The 6,554-nt window shown below is 42.8% G+C and overlaps 1 long non-coding RNA gene across 1 annotated transcript in view; it reads right to left on the bottom strand.

Annotated features, from left to right (window-relative positions):
• The window catches only part of LOC109321026, a 12,810-nt gene extending 10,423 nt beyond the window's left edge, over positions 1 to 2,387 (bottom strand). Inside the window, exon 1 of the long non-coding RNA XR_002103940.1 lies at positions 2,312 to 2,387. This is a non-coding gene — a long non-coding RNA (uncharacterized LOC109321026). The remainder of the gene's footprint in view (positions 1 to 2,311) is intronic.
• Between the last annotated feature and the right edge of the window lie 4,167 nt (positions 2,388 to 6,554).

The raw sequence follows: 6,554 nt of genomic DNA, 5'->3' as shown, positions 1-6,554 counted from the left end.
ACTAGTTGGGAAAATTGTTTTTTGCAAGCTTTCAGGCACACACACCATTCTTCAGGCATATGGAGAGTCTAGAGTTGCCAACTGTCCCGGATTGGCCAGGAGTTTACTGGAATTGGCATCAATCTCCTGGTGACTATTGAAAGCAATCTGGGAGATTGACATTGTGAAAGGGTTGAACTAATGACATTACGTCATGTTGGGAAAAAAAAATCTCCCGGAATAGTTTCAGAGTTGGCAACCTTAGGAGAGTCTGCTGTTTTGTGTTCTCCTGGATGGAATAGAAGCCAATATGCAAAATGCAGGTCTCTGAAAATGCAAATGCATGGCAATGAGGATCAGAGACCACAGGAGACAATAGGTGTGAGACAAGTATGTGGGGGGGAGCTAGGGGGGAAATGGTGACCTGGTGATAGAGTGTAGCTGGTAAAATGTAGGGCTATCTGTTACCTGGGGCTATCAAATGGTAGGCTGATTATAATGTGCCATAAATCTAATGTCTATATTTAATCCTTAATTTTTTGCATCCAGTAGATTTATAAAATGCAGTTTGTAGGCTTGTCCACAAAAGGTGTTTTATAAAATCCCTTTGAGGATTAGAACTGAGAGTTTGGAGGGAGAGAGTCATTGTCTTGTTGGAAGTGTGCACCCACAGGTAACTGGGTAGTTTTGTCTTTGATAGATTGTGGGTGTGCATTCTTTCCGGTACACAGTTGCTGTTTGGTTTCTCTTACATATTTTTCATCAGGACATTTAGTGCACTGGATAAGATACATAACATTTCTGGAGGTGCAGGTGTAAGATCCAGGAATGTGAGGGTTCTGTTGTGGGATATAGTTATTGTGGGAGTGGTGGAGTTATTGTCAGGTTTTACATTTCTTGTGCCTCTCTGAAACACTTAGCCTGTAAGATGCCACTCTGCTGTGCCTGCTGCCTTGTTTAAATAATTTTCTTTTGAAGCTGTTTTTCATGAAGTGACAGAAGTGTACATTGGGCTAGATGGGAGAGAAACCCTGCTCCAAGTGATCCAATGAAGCCTGTAGTAGGGATACATGCTTCTGAATTTTACCCCTGTGGAAGTAGGGGATACTGGAAAGAAGGAAACAGGGACGGAAAGCTTGAAGCGCTTCTCCTTTTTACTTTACCAAATACAACTTCAGCACACTCTCCTGGTCTTATGCCATCTTTCTGCTGTACCTCCTCCAAATCCCAAATAGGCACCTCCCCTTAGGCAAGAAAAAATAAGCTCTCTGTGGGAGTTTCTAAGCCAGGTTATTTAGGAGATAACACAATGACACAATAAAGCATATTGTTAAACCACCTGAAAGTGATTTATTTTTAAAAGCAAACCACTCCATTCCCTCAACCTGTGGCAGAAAAAAACCACCCTTTAATCCTAGGTGAAATACAATGTGCAATATTTCTGTTTTCTCTTTGGGAAAAAGGATGTAGAAACAACCTGTGGAATGGAAGTTGCAAAACAAGGAAACCCCCGTCCAAAAATGAAGTCAGAGTGACCAAAAGAACTAGCAACAGGTCAGCACCCCAAAACAGATGTAGAACTGATTAAGATGTGAGAAAAGGACCCTATATGTTCAGGATGCTCTGCTTCTGCTCAGACGGTGGCTGGAGCTGCTGTGCTCCATCTTTCTTTCAATGTTGCTCCAGCTTTTTCATGCCAGAGAGCTTAAAACTGCAGCAGCTCCATGTGTTTATGGAAGAGCAAATGTTTTTTACAGACTTCTACAGACAGGGCTTCTCTAGGCCTTCTGACAGGTTGAACTCTGAGTTGATCAAATGCTAATTCATGTTAGTCCTAGCTCAAGTTTGGAGCAGTTACACCTTACGGCTAGAAATCTTCTCTGACAGCCCCCAACCTGCACAGCTGTGACTTGCCACTCGGCTTCTATACCTGCTCTAGGTGGAGGGATGTGAGAGAGAAGTTGTGGGGCAAGAGCATGAACCTGGGAGACTGAGAATTGATGGGATGGAATGGGTAGCAAAATGAGAGGTAAAAAGCAAATGGGGATGGATAGTGAAATGAAGGAAGTCATTCACTGAAGAATAGAAAAAAAGTAAAAAGAAAATATTTTAAAGAGAATCAGGAAGTAAAGGGAAGGTCTCATGTTTTAATGAATTGGAATTGGGGTGTGGGGGGTGTTGGTCATGCTTCCAGGGGTAGCTGGGAGCAGTGAGGGAAGGCACTTTTTGGGGAGCTACTACCCCTACCCAAGGAAGGAAGACCCAGATCATGGAGACCCAGTCCAGCCCCCTACCTTGTTTGCTTCCGCCCCACTAGACCCCTGTCCCAGACCCTGCAACCTGGCTAGCTGGCATGTGCTCTGCAGGCTGTTTGCACAGGTTTGCAACCCTGGGGGTGGGATGGTCATTCTGGAAGGGGAGTTGGCTTGGTGCCAGAACCGTCCCTTGAGTAGTAGAGCTCAGGGGGTAGAAAGTCTGTCCGTACAGAACAGGAGGGTGGGGGAGAGGACAGCAGAGATGCCGGACAACTGCAACTTGGGCAGTTCATCTGTGGGAAGGGGCCACGTATTAATGGAACATGAGCTGGGCAACACGGATCCGAGAGAAACCTGCCCTGGAGTGGCATAACTTTAAGCCCCTAAAGTGTGCTTAAAACTAGTCTGTCAGTTGTACAACATTCACACTTGATGTCTTTTTTGTCTCTATGTGGGTGAGTAACACATTTTCCCTTATACGATATGTTATCTTCTTTGTGCACGCGCATAACTCGTGGATGAGAAGAGAGTTTGTATAACGGACCAGGGCATGGGTGGTTTTACCTCATAGTTAGGCCACCAGAGGAGGGTCAGAGATATGGGTGGAGTCCATAACATAGGTCAGGAAACAGACACCAAGGGTGTCCGTACACATGGAGGACGCTGCTCTGATGTATTCTGATTAGAGCGCGTTGGAGCAGACTCAGTTAATCATTCTAATTCGAACACTCCCGCAGCCTCACTGTCACGTGTATTCAGGTTCCCCATGTTTCAAAATGGCAGCAGGAGTGCTTTAACTAAAGTGTGTGGAGCAAGTTTTAGTTGAAGGGCCCTCACTGCCATTTTGAAGTGTGGGACACTAAATACACAAGACGCTGCGGGTGTTTTTCTAATTAAAACACCCCCCACCCCACCCTGAAGCATGTGTATAGATGTCACAAGTGATCAGACCCAAGAGAAATCCAGGGGCAAAGTCTAAATCACGAGCCAAGTTGAAGTTTACGAGTCAAAGGTCAGCTGACCAAATCCAAGGGAAAATTCAGAACCCAGAGTAGAGAAACAGAGCAAGTAAGGAACCAGGAGTACTAAATTATAGTAACTTGCCAGGGTAGACCTTCAGCAGGACTCATTGGCTCGCCTGGAGTCTGCAGCCACAGCTGGAGCTACATAAGGAAGCTGCTTTCCCAGCAGTCGGCCAGCAGATCCAGACAGTGGCCAGCTGGAATCATTACCTGGGTTTGGGCTGCTAGTTAAAGCCCCAAGTAATTAGCTCCAGCTGGGTTGCCTGGTTAGGGCTCCTGAAAGTGAGTGATCATGTCTGAACCTGAGTAGGTAGATAAAAGAGTCAGGTACCTGAGTAATTCCAGTATTACCAGGTAGAAACAGAGAAACTGTACATGCTAAATACATTAATCCAAATTATTCCTGGGCTAATGCTGCCAAATTAACTACCATGAAATTACTACAGGATGAACTTGTGTCATCATCCACAAAGACAGATTCTCTTTCTTCCACCCCCAAAGTTTTCTGTTTCTTACATTAGCAGAGGCCATCTATTTATTTTGTGTTCTCAGATAGATGTGGGTCTTGTTTTTTGCCTGATAATATACAGGTGTGCTGCACTTCTATATTCAGCAGATACAGAAAATCCATTCAGGGCATTTTGTTAATGTTTGAACATCTTTATTATGTACCTTTTAAATGTTTATAATAATGTTTTCTCCTTGGGTCCACTTGAGGGCAGTATGGGGCCAGTCACATACTCAGAAGCCCCCAAAGCAGTGCCTGTACCCAGTTAGCTTATTTAAGTGCCTCAGATAAAATTGAAACATTTAAGCTGTATGAGAAGCTTTGGCAGAAGTAGGAACAGAGGTAAGGGGTTATTCTACAATATATTTACAGACTATAATTATTGCCTTGCCCTAGGACAGAAAACTTAAATTAAAAAGACAAACATAGACATTATCAAGTCAAGTTTTTTTATAAGTTAGGCAATAAAAGAGGAGTTTCTATCTGGCCTACTTTTCTCCTGTTGCTAGTGTTTAATAAATCCCACATCAGGAAACATTAAAAAGGAAAGCCATCTCACAGACTGATAGACCCTGACATGGGTCCCTTGGGGAATTTACAACTTTTCTTCATGACTGCTGTTTGAGCAGAAAGTTAAAAATTGTGGGAGGAGGCCTAAATGCAAGTCCTACTGTAAGCCAAGTGGAGCAATTGCCCAGTACAGCTGTCTAGCAGACCTCTGGCAATTGAAGACCAGCTTCCAGTCTGTGCTACAGACATCCTTATCCTTTCAGAGCCGTGGAGGAAAGGTACTTTAAGTTCAAAGCATGTATTCACAGGCAGAAGTGTAGCTAGCTATTTCAGTGCCCCTTGCAGAATTGTTGGGAGGGAATGGAGGGGGCGATGAATTGGCCCAGCCCTGGAAACAGTAGGGGTAGGGCAGAATCTTACTTGAGACGGCACAGATTTACACTTGTCTGGCTGCTGCTGTGGTGTCATGGGTTCAGGTTGCTGTGACTGTGGGACAGACTCCTTGCATATCAGCTGCAGCAGCATCTTCCTGTGGCTTGGGCTTCCCCGGGGCTACTATTCTCTTGTTCTCTCTAACTAGGCACCTGGAGCTGGTGTCCTTGTCCACCCTTAATTATGCTACAGTTCATAGGAGGGAAGTGTTCTGGTTGTCACCTTATTGTTAGAAGCTGAGGGGAAGGTAGGTTGAAAAGCATAAGCAAGGTATATTTAAGTCCAGCTATGGACATCTTAATTGAGCTGTTTCTGTTCTTTTTCTGTTTCAACTCCTGCCTTTTACCATTTAAAATGCTTTGTTGAGGGACCTATCTTGACTACAAAAACAATATGACAGCGTAAGTTTTAGTTTTGGTTTGTTCATCACTAAAACACTGGTTCTCAACCTCTGGCCTACAAGCCTGGATATTTGGGGTGCTTGTACATGTAACAGGGTTTAATCCTCATTAAATTAAATAGGTTTATTAAATTTAAAATAATTTATTTTACAACGTTGCATTAATGTTTGCACTGTTGCCTTTACAGCAAATTCAGCCCGGTATGTAATTCCCAGTAAATTCCAGCAGGGGGAGTCACTTACCAATACACCCCACTGCTGTCTTAGCTACTCAATTACATCAGGGGACACCACAGTCAAACCAGTAATCCCCCTGGACTACCTGGAGGCCAAAACTGTCAGCCCACTTCAGGGGACCCACCTGACATGCTGCATCTCCTCTCTACCCTTGCCCATGCCTACAGCCATTGTACCAGCCCCAGCCATCTCTCCACCCTCCTCTACTGTAACCTCAGACCATGCATCCCCCATCCCTGCACCACGCAGCCCCCCTCTATACTGCCACATGCCTTGCCCTATGCCCACACCGCACAGCTTCTCCCACCCACACCTTGCAGCCCTCCTGTCCCAGCCTGATCCTCCCAACTCTTATGCACTGCTGTGGGTGCTCCATTGCTGACAGCGATCCCCGCACAAAGCCTCATGTATCCCCTTCTGCACCTTCATGCCATTCTGCCTATGAATGAAAACATTGCACATCTTTATTTTGAATGTTTCTGTTACCTGTTTTTTATTATTCATGATTACAAAATTTCAGAAAAAGGCAGTATAATACAAAATTTCAAAAAGCATTAAAAACCATATAAAAAGTGTCTGAAAAACATTATAAAATCATTATAAGAACCTTCTAATAAAGATTATAAAAACATTGTAAAAAAATTTTTAAAAACACAATACAGTCAGTGGAAATAGATAAAGTATGAAAATATAGAAATAAATTTACAGTGTACAAAGTTAAATAACGTAGAAATATAAATTTGTCTTTTTTCTTATTAAAAATTTAATTAAGTAATAAAATAGCCACAGAAAATAAATAAATAATAAATAACACAGCACTTAAGCTTATTGTACTCTATTCAAATTATTTATTCTTCTTATACCTATTTACACTATTTATACACTAATTATACTATTTATAACATTGTACTTGCATATCTAGATCTATCTTACTTTATTCTATTTACATATCTATTAGCAGCTCTATTCTATTCTATCTCTACTCATTTATATTCCTATCTCTACATATCTACATATATTCCCATCTCTATCCTATCCCTACATAACTATTTCGATTGTATTACTCTCTTATTGATTCATAACTCTTTTTCATTGATTCATTAGATTTCATAGATTTCATAGACATTAGGGCTGGAAGGGACCTAGGGAGATCATCGAGTCCAGCCCCCTGCCCAAAGGGCAGGAAGTCAGCTGGGGTCATAGGTTCCCAG

The sequence above is a fragment of the Crocodylus porosus genome, unplaced genomic scaffold (genome assembly GCF_001723895.1).
Source record: "Crocodylus porosus isolate Cpor-Errol unplaced genomic scaffold, CroPor_comp1, whole genome shotgun sequence".
Classification (NCBI taxonomy): Eukaryota; Metazoa; Chordata; order Crocodylia; family Crocodylidae; genus Crocodylus; species Crocodylus porosus.
This window is presented reverse-complemented; position numbering and strand designations above follow the sequence as displayed.